The sequence below is a fragment of the Rattus norvegicus genome, chromosome 17, assembly GCF_036323735.1.
Source record: "Rattus norvegicus strain BN/NHsdMcwi chromosome 17, GRCr8, whole genome shotgun sequence".
In the NCBI taxonomy this organism is placed as follows: Eukaryota; Metazoa; Chordata; class Mammalia; order Rodentia; family Muridae; genus Rattus; species Rattus norvegicus.
This window is the reverse complement of record NC_086035.1, coordinates 9,039,399-9,050,170: the sequence shown is the minus strand read 5'-3', so window position 1 is coordinate 9,050,170 and position 10,772 is coordinate 9,039,399.

The following is a 10,772-nucleotide window of genomic DNA, read 5'->3' as shown; positions in this document are numbered from 1 at the left end:
TTTTTATAGGACAATTTGTCTTATCCAGGTGGGCACTTTATATCATTATCAATTGGTTGTGAGTTTATTATGTAGGCATTTTGTGGATTGAGAATTTAAGATATAAGTCTGATTGCTAAATTACAAGGTTATTGAGTTCTGATTTTAACGGGTAACTGGGAGTTGTGACTATAATCACAGGGGGCGGATGCTGGGAATGTGAGCGGAGTCTGCAGCAAGAGAGTTGCAAGAGGGCGGCTGCTGCAGGGCTCAGGGAGTAGCCAGCCCACCGGAGCTGGCACTAGAGAGGGTTGCCAGAATCTTTTTTTAATATTTACCACAACAGTCTAGTGTCTTCGCTGATCTTCACTTCACTGCGAGAGACACAGTTAAGAACTCCTGATGAGGGCTGGAGAGATGGCTCAGCCGATAAGAGAACAGACTGCTCTTCCAGAGGTCCTGAGTTCAATTCCCAGCAACCACATGGTGGCTCACAACCATCTGTAATGGGATCTGATGCCCTCTTCTGGTGTGTCTGAGGACAACCACAGTGTACTCATATAAAGTAAATAAATAAATCTTAAAAAAAAAAAAAAAAAAAGAACTCCTGATGATCCTGCTGACCTTGGTCCCTCTTCCTAACTCACGCTGAGGCTGAGGCCTGGCTATCTTTGCTAGGTGGTGCCACCGCTGCTGATTCCTGTTTGCTATCCTGGCTCTACCGAACTGGCCTGCTGGTGTATCTGTGAAGTGTTTGGAAATGAATCAGGCTGCCACTGGTGGCCTGGGGAACTGTAATTTCTCCCAAACCTATTTTTTTTTCTTTTTCTTTTTTTCGGAGCTGGGGACCGAACCCAGGGCCTTGCGCTTGCTAGGCAAGCGCTCTACCACTGAACTAAATCCCCAACCCCCCAAACCTATTTTTAATGATGGTTCTTAAATTATGTAACCTCCCTTTTAGCCCACCACCCACCATTAGGTAGTGGGAAAGAAAGGATATGGGAAAAGTGGACCTGTTCAGAGAGGTTCTTTGGAGCAATTCCCAACTGTGTTGTCTGGAAATCGATAGTTCAGTTCACAGGTCAGCAGTGGCAGCTCGATCCACTCGAAAATACCTCACAGATACGCCAGCAGTCCAGTTCAGTCCAGTTCGGCAGAATTGGGTTAGCAACAGCAGTGACACGACCTAGCAGAGACAGCCAGGCCTCAGCCGTAGCATGAGTCAGCAGGAGGGACCAGGGGGAGCACGGGTATTTTGTCTGCAGATTATATAGGCAATTTCTGCCCAGTGCCGCGACAAGCAACCTCACCTGGAGGTAAAGATGCTCAATGTCTTATTTGAACTGTGAGGGAGGCACTGTCAGGAGCAGACGTGTCTCTAGTCAAAATTCCTAATAATAATGAATTGATTAAATGTCAGATTCTGTGGACTTCTGATGTTTTTGAAGACTATCTGTTTATATCAGGTATATCTGAATTGTTAAACCTTGACTACTCTTACCTATTTCTAAGATTTATTTATTTATTATATATAAGTACACTGTAGCTGTCTTCAGACACACCAGAAGAGGGCATCAGATCTCGTTACAGATGGTTGTGAGCCACCATGTGGGTGCTGGGATTTGAACTCAGGACCTCTGGAGGAGCAGTTGGTGCTCTTAAAGACTGAGCCATCTCTCCAGCCCCCTACAAAAAGCTATTTCTAATTGAATAATATTGAAAACACCTTATTATACTTAAATCAGAATCTAATGTAGCTGTGAGTTTGCTCTCTGGCCCTTAACTTGCATCACTTACTCATCCTAGACAGTTTGCAATGGCAGCTACAGAAGGACAGGGTCAAAGCCTTGTATCCTTCAGTGAATTGCATAGGCACAATGCCTATCTAAGAGTAACAATATTAATTTCAAATTTTGTGTCAATATGCAAACTTATACCAATGTGAACCTTATTTCTTTATCAATTTTGGAACCATAGGAAGGAATCCCCACGTGGCTCCGGAAAAATCTGAATATTTCCCTCTATCCTTAGAAACAAATAAATCAAATTTATAAGTTGCTATTCTTTATTTATCTGGTGGCTGGTGGCAGGCAGTTTTTATTGTCTGCTTCTCATTGTCTTCCTCCTAGCTCCTTGCTCTTAGCTCCTAGCTCCTCTCAGGGAACCATCCAGCCTCTCTGCACAGCAGGGGCTCCCAAATCCTTTGCCCCCAGGTCCACCGGCTGAGAGCTGGGCTGAGAGCTGGTCCACCCTCACTCACAGCTCTTACTGCTTACATTCCCAGCGTCTATCTCCTGCTCCCAGCGGTGGCTACTGTCTTGTAACTGTCTGCTGCTGCTCTGTTTACATCTGCGTCCTAATGGTTACGGTATAAACTCCCAACAACCCCCGACAACCCGTTAAAATCAAGACTCAACAAACTAACTCAACAGTCAGATTTACATGTTAAATTCTCAATCCACAATACATCTGCACAATAAACTCACAACCAATTGGTAAGGATATAAACCACCCACCTTGGTAAGATAAATTTGCCTACAGAAATCCATCCCAGCTACCTTGGCAATTCAAGACCAGATTGGGGTCATCCTTCTCCGTCTCTATCTTGATTCTCCTTCGTTCTCCCTCTCCCCTGCCTTACAAAACTTTGTCCCCACCTTATTTTTTACTGCCCAGTCATGGCCTTGACCTAACTGGTGCCAGCCCTCACCTGCATATAGACATCAACCTATAGGCATTTTGGGCTGCCCTGCTTTGACTCCTGCAGGGTTACACGTGAGCACCCGTCCAGAAGCTATCTGGATTCACAAATGGAAGGCAGGCACGCAGGCCAATTAATTTTAAAATCCCTTGGCTAACTCAAAGACTGGGCACTCCTGAACCTTCCCTTGCTACCCCAGACCCAATTGGGAAAGGGGCCAGTGTCCACCCACCCAAATTCTCTCATGGCTGGTTGGCTTTCTCTCCTGCGACTCCTACTCCCATCTTTGAATGGAGGCCTCCCTCCATCCACTGAGTCCTGACTATCCACGCTCCTTTTTCCCACTTCCTAGCCCATGCAAATCGAAAGGCCCTGCACCATCTCCCTTTTGGCTGCTGGCATCTTTATTGGTCGATGAAAAACCAATTGGGGGGAGGGGCTGGAGAGATGGCTCAGCGGTTAAGAGCACTGACTGTTCTTACAGAGGTCCTGAGTTCAATTCCCAGCAACCACATGGTGGCTCACAACCATCTGTAATGGGATCTGATGCCCTCTTCTGTTGCGTCTGAAGACAACTACAGTGTACTCACATACATGAAATGAATAAATCTCAAAAACCAACTGGGGACAAGGACCTTCAGCATGTGGACACGCAGATTCCTAATTAAATCAAAGCATGAAAACCAATCCCCAACACACAAGGAGGGTCCTTTCCTACAGTTTGTAGAATAAGGATCACTACTCAGGAATGTGGACAGCACCCCTAAGCTTGTGTCTCAAGCTTGTGTGCCACTGTCCTTGTGTCTATGATCAGATCCAAGGGAGAACTTCCCTAGGAACATCCACATTAGAAAGCCTGAGTCCCAGGATAGAGAGATGGCTCAGCGGTTAAGAGCACTGACTGCGGGGCTGGGGATTTAGCTCAGTGGTAGAGCGCTTACCTAGGAAGCGCAAGGCCCTGGGTTCGGTCCCCAGCTCCGAAAAAAAGAACCAAAAAAAAAAGAAAAAAAAAAAGCACTGACTGCTTTTCCAGAGGTCCTGAGTTCAATTCCCAGCAACCACATGGTGGCTCACAACCATCTGTAATGGGATCCAATGCCCTCTTCTGGTGTGTCTGAAGACAGCAACAGTGTATTCATATACATAAATAAGTTATTTTATTTTAAGAAAAAAGAAAAAGAACAAAAAGAAACCCTGAGTCCCTACACTCACTGGATGCTCTTCAGCTTTTGCCCAAACTATTCTAAAGCTCACGCTGACCTCGGACGCAAAGCTTCCTGCTTTTCCTGGAGTGCTGGAATTACAGGAACACACCAATCCTATTCTAAAGTTCTTTTACTCTGTTTAAAATCTGGATTTGTCATTTTTTTCTTTAAAAAAAAAATCATTGCCAGGATAGAAATCTAATACTTTCCCCAACAATTACCAATGCTGTATTCCTGGAAAGTAAGGATTTGGTACCTGAGTGGGTTTATTTGTTTGCTTGTTTGTTCATTTTGTTTTGTTTTGTTTTGTTTTACTTTATTGTTATTTTAAGACAGGGTTTCTCTGTGTAACCCTGGCTGTCCTGGAACTAGCTCTGTAGACCAGGCTGGCCTCCAACTCACAGAGATCCGCCTACCTCAGCCTCCTGAGTGCTGCTGAGATGAAAGGCGCTCCCAGCAACGCCCTGCTTCGTGTGGTCAGTCTTAGATGCACACATTAGCTTTGCTTGCTATCTTTACCAAGTACGAAAGATATTTTATGATTTCCTGTGTCCAGCATGTATTAAAAGCCCTGACTCCGGTGCTGTAGAGATGAACAGTGGTTAGGATCACTTGCTGCTTTTGTAGAAGCCATGGCATCTGTCTGTAACACCCACATGAAGGCTCCCAAGAATTGGTAACTCTGGTTCCAGAAGAGCCAATGCTCTCTAATGGCCTTTGTGGACCCTGGTGACTCATGTGGAGTCTAGACGTATGTGCAGACAAAACACTTATACACAGAAAATGAATAGACCTTTAAAAAGAGCTGATCCGGAGTAAGAGATTAAATGACTCCTTGCTCAGGGGATGGCCTTTGGGAACAGGATCTTGCTATGCTGCCTAACTGGCCTCAAACTCCTAACTCAAATCATCCTACTTCAGTCTCTTTTATTTTTAATTATTTATTTAGTGTATATGAGTACACTGTAGCTGTCTTCACACATCAGAAGAGAGCATCAGATCTCATTACAGATGGTTGTGAGCCACCAAGTGGTTGCTGGGAACTGAACTCAGGACCTCTGGAAGAGCAGTCAGTGCTCCTAACCACTGAGCCATCTCTCCAGCCTCTGCTTCAGGCTCTTGATTGGCTGAGGCTATAGGTGCTTTGTAGAATGTTTGACACTGCTTTACACCGAGTTGTAAAATCAGAACCCTACTCATCTACTCACAGCAGTGTACCCAGGATTACTCAGTTGATGAGTTTAAATGTGGCAGGATGTTTCAGAAGGTAAAGGGGCTTGCTCCCAGGATGGATAGCCTTAGTTCAATCCCCAGGGCCCACATGGTAGGAAGAGAGAACGACTCCAAAAAGTTGCCCTCTGACTTACACTTGAGTAGTACAGCATGTGTGCCCCTTCCCCCAAATAAAGAAGAAAATGTCTTTTAAAATAAGGTAAGTGCTAAGAACAAGCCGAGGAGAGTAAAGGATTGCCACCAAGTGTACCTTAAGAAGCCTTACCGTCACCTAAGCACTAGGGTGTGCACATCTTTATCCCCCGCTGTCTGGCTATGGCTTTCTGATAACTTTTGAGCCTGTATCGTGAATTCAAGTCTATACTGTGAGACTGACTCTATTGCTCTTCCCAGGACACTGGAGGCTTCAAGATGTCGAGGTTGTAGTCTCCTAAGTGTTCAACCCGTTACAATAGCCAGCCTGCCTGTGCTTCTTTTTCTTTTCTCCTTTCTGTTAAAGCTTTTTTTTTTTTTTTTTTGGTTCTTTTTTTCGGAGCTGGGGACCGAACCCAGGGCCTTGCGCTTCCTAGGCAAGTGCTCTAACACTTAACCTAGGGTTCGTTCTAATCCTAGAACGAACAGGGTTAGTTCTACCACTGAACTAAATCCCCAACCCCCTGTTAAAGCTTTTAAAAATGGCTAGTAAAATGGATCAACCAATTGTTACATGAGCCATCCAGTCTGCAGTATTAAATACATCCTTGTTTGTGCAACACATTTTCAGGACTCTTGTCGTTTCACACTTAACTCTGGGAAACATCTCTCCACTTGGCTGAGTGAGCCCTATCAGTCAGTACGTCCCTATCTGTCTCTATGAACTTGAGTGCTAAGATACTTTGCATATAGTGTATATCTGTGCATATGTGCACAGTATATATGTCTATGCATATAGCATGTCTATACATATGCACATAGTATACATCTATGCATATGCACATAGTGTATATCTATGTATATGCACACAGTATGTCTGTGCATATGCACACAGTATGTCTATGCATATGCACATAGTATACATCTGTGCATATGCACATAGTGTATATCTATGCATATGCATGCACACAGTATGTCTGTGCATATGCACACAGTATGTCTATGCATATGCACATAGTATACATCTATGCATATGCACATAGTGTACGTCTATGAATATGCACATAGTGTATGTCTATGCATATGTACACAGTATGTCTATGCATATGCACATAGTATGTCTATGCATATGCACATAGTGTATGTATATGCATGTGCATAGTGTATGCATATGCACATAGTATATGTCTACGCATATGCACGTAGTGTATGTCTACGCATATGCACATAGTATATGTCTACGCATATGCACATAGTATACATCTATGCATATGCACATAGTATGTCTATGCATATATATATTGTATGTCTATGTCTATGCATGTGTGTAGTATGTCTATGCACATAGTATATATCTGTGCATAGGTATATAGTATATGCCTATGCTCATGCATAAATTATGTCTGTCTATGCATACATAACATCTATGCACACAGTATGTGTCTATATCTATGCATATACAGAAAGTGTGTCTATACACATAGTATGTCTATTCATGTGCCTATGGTATGTTGTCTATGTCTATGCATATGTAGTATGTCTATGCATGTATTATATGATTATGTCTAGCATATGAACATAGTATATATCTTTCGGTATTGGTTTCTTTTACTCAACGTTGTCCTCAAGGTTCATCCACACTGCAGCATATGCTGAAACACTTCCTTCCCTTTAAAGAGCTGAATACTACATTGTTGTACATAGAACCCACCTTCGCTTTCTTTAAAAAGTTGTTCTTTGAGGGGCTGGAGAGATGGCTCAGTGGGTAAGAGCACTGACTATTCTTCCAGAGGACAATTCCAAGGAACCACATGGCGGCTCACAACCATCTGAAATGGGATTCGATGCCCTGTTCTGGTGTGTCTGAAGACAGCTACAGTATTCATATAAATACAATTAAAAAGTTGTTCTTTGGGGGCTGGGGATTTAGCTCAGTGGTAGAGCGCTTACCTAGGAAGCGCAAGGCCCTGGGTTCGGTCCCCAGCTCCAAAAAAAAGAACCAAAAAAAAAAAATTGTTCTTTGGACTTACGTTCTGTGTTTGGGTGTTTTGCTTGCATGTGTGTATGTGTGTTCCACGCATGCCTGGTGACTGAAGAGGTCAGAAGAGGGCATTAAATCCCCTGGAACTGAACTTAAGGTTGGTTGTGAATCACCACAGTGGTGCTTAGAATTGAACTTGGGTCCTCTGCAAGAGCAACAAATGCTCTTAACCACTGAACCATCTCTCCAGCCTCTTTAGCCATTCATTTGGTGGCCGCTGTCTTCGTTATTTTTACATCTCTGTGGCCAAATCCCTAACGAATACCTAGCAACTTAAGAGAAGAGAGGTCTGGGTTGGGTCACAGTCCACAGAACGTGGTCCATCTGGATAATGAAAAGCACAGCAACTGGGGCAGCTCCAAGCAGAGAGGCGGGAGTGTGAGCAGATCAGGAATCTGGGCCGTGACCAAGAGCGAGGACTATTACAAGCATCATCGTCGAACGCCTGCCCCTGAGATCCACTTGTTAGACCACTACGGCTAAAGTGTCACAACTTTTACAGATTGTGCCACCAAGCAGAGGCCAAGGGTCCAAACAAGTTTATTGAGCAACATTTCCAGTGCCAAATATGCATGGGAGCACTTGGATTGCTCAACCTTGGAGCTATTTTAAACCTGCTATGACGGCGGTACGTTTATCCTATTTCGTCTGTTTAGTTAGATTTGCGGAAGACAGGGTTTCTCTGTGCAGCCCTGGCTTCCCTGGAACCCACTCTGTAGAGCAGCCGAGCTTCAGACTCAGATACCCGCCTGCCTCCGCCTGCTGAGTGCTGGGATTAAAGGTGTACACCCTCACGACTGGGCTCTCTTTATTAATTACTTTTGACACAAGGCCTCACCATGTAGCCTTAGATGGCCTGAAACTGCGTAGACCAGGGTGGCCTCAAACTCACAGAGTTCCATCTGCCTCTGTGTCCCTTGGACTGGGTTTAAAGGCACAAGCCACCATGCCCAAGTCTTACAGAATACAGAAACCCCATTGTCCATTTCAACTACATTCCTGCCAGCTTCTTACTCCTCCAGGATCACCCACAACTGCAGCTTTTGGATCTCTAGATGAAGTCATTCCTTTCTTTACACTTTCTTACTCCTGCCGGGTGTGTTTTGTTTTGTTTTGTTTTGTTTTGTTTTGTTTTGAAATGAGTGCTCTATCTGCACATATGCCTGGGTGCCAGAAGAGGGCAGCAGATACCATTACCAGTGGTATCTACCATGTTGTTAGTTTTTTGTTTTTTGTTTTTTAGATTTATTTATTTAATATATATAAGTACACTGTAGCTGTCTTCAGATACACCAGAAGAGGGCATCGGATCTCTTTACAGATGGTTGTGAGTCACCATGTGGGAATTGAACTCATGACCTCTGGAAGAGCAGTCGGGTGCTCTTAACCACTGAGCCATCTCTCCAGCCCTTTTGTTTTTTTTTTTTTAAGATTTATTTATTATGTACATTGTAGCTGTCTTCAGACACACCAGAAGAGAGCATCAGATCTCATTGTGGATGGCTGTGAGCCACCATTTGAACTCAGGACCTCTGGAAGAGCGGCCAGTGCTCTTAACCACTGGGCCATCTCTCCAGCCCCACTTCTGCAGTTCTTTAGCACAAGCCCTTTCCCCAATCCGATTCCAAAGCTGGGGACCTCTGTGTCAGATCACAAACTTGCTCCCATCCCTACTGTTCTAATTCCTGTCTGGGAGAGTTGCCGCACGCAGACTCTGTAGGATGACTTCTTCCCTGCTGAACTCTTTACCAGGTTAGCAAGAAGTCTGAGCAACTATTGCTGTACTGTGCTTGTTTTTTTTTTTTTTTTTTTTTTTGGTTTTGTTTTGTTATCTAAGGTGGGGCTGAGATAGCATTCCTGGTGTAGAATGAGAAGCTGTACTAACACGGCTACCCCAAAAGAGGCAGCTGATAGCGGATGGGGTCTTGGGACAGAAAGCACAGGGGATGAAGTTGGCAGAGCAGACTGGCTCTGCCACTTCCGTGACTGTAGCTGCTGTTTCTCAAGGATTATAGAGGACACCATCTGAACCATACAAGTGCTTCATCAAGGACATTGCTAATGGCATTGTCAACCTAGGTCCCTTGCTCTCCTGTACCCCAGAGGCCCGAAGGGGTATCAGGTCTAGCTTTTCTGCTATTTCTCTTCATCAGCATTTCTGGGGTGCCCACTGGATCTCCTGCACTATCAGCCTGTTCACTCTTGTCTGAGCTACACTGTGGGACTCCCTCTTCTTGCCGGTGTGAGGTTTCCTTAACACCATCAATCTGAAGCCTCAAGAGGGATGTGTATCCTTCATCACCCTACAAGCATGAAGAGATTAATCCCAGCAGTAGGGAGGCAGAGGTAGACAGAGTTCTAGGAGTTCAAGGCCAGTCTGGTCGACATATCAAGGTCTGAGCCAGCCAGGGCTACGTAGTTAGACGTCTCAACAACAACAACAACAACAACAAAAAGGTGCTACAACATATCTACTTAGTACACATAAAGGTATTGGCGAACAAGAAACACAAGAGAATAAACAAATAAATAAAACAAATAACACAATGATTGTTATAAATCTTATTAATGACTAAATTAAATTAAATGTAAGTGGCATACTCTACAATTAAAAGGGAGAGCTTGGCAGGATGGCTTTTAAAAGGTATGATCTAATTGCATGTTGCCCATAAGAGGTTCATCTTTTAATATAAATAGAGTAATAAAGACATATATACATCTAAAAGGTAAGCGTGGGAAAGGATAGACCATGCAAACAGTAACCAAAAGAGAGTAGAATGGGGCTGGAGAGATGGCTCAGCGGTTAAGAGCACCCAACTGCTCTTCCAGAGGTCCTGAGTTCAATTCCCAGCAACCACATGGTGGCTCACAACCATCTGTAAAGAGATCCGATGCCCTCTTCTGGTGTGTCTGAAGACAGCTACAGTGTACTTATATATAGTAAATAATCTTAAAAAAATTATTTAAAAAAAAAGAGAGTAGGGGTTGGGGATTTAGCTCAGTGGTAGAGCGCTTGCCTAGCAAGCTCAAGACCCTGGGTTCGGTCCTCAGCTCCGGAAAAAAAGAAAAAAAAGTGAATCTAAAAAAAAAGAGAGTAGAATGGCTGAACATAGTGTTGCATGATTATATCGCAGCACTTGAAAGTCAGAGACAGGAAGATCCCCACAAATTTCAGGCCAGCGGAGCTTGCATCCTAAGTTACGGGGAGGCAAAGCTACACTGCAAGACCCTGTCTCAAAACAAACAAAAGTAAAGAGGGATGGGGAAGAGCTATATTACTATTGTGTGAATCAAGTTCGAATCTTGCCTCCGCTTATTTTCGTTGCGCAGACTTACAACCATTATCAGTCATCTCGCTATTTGGCTAAATCAAAGAAAATCCTCCCATTTTGGAGACCCCAATCCGCGTCCTGTAGAAACCCGCCCCAATCAGATACTGCCGCGCATAGGCGTGGTGTATCTAGGGACTTGTAGTCCACGC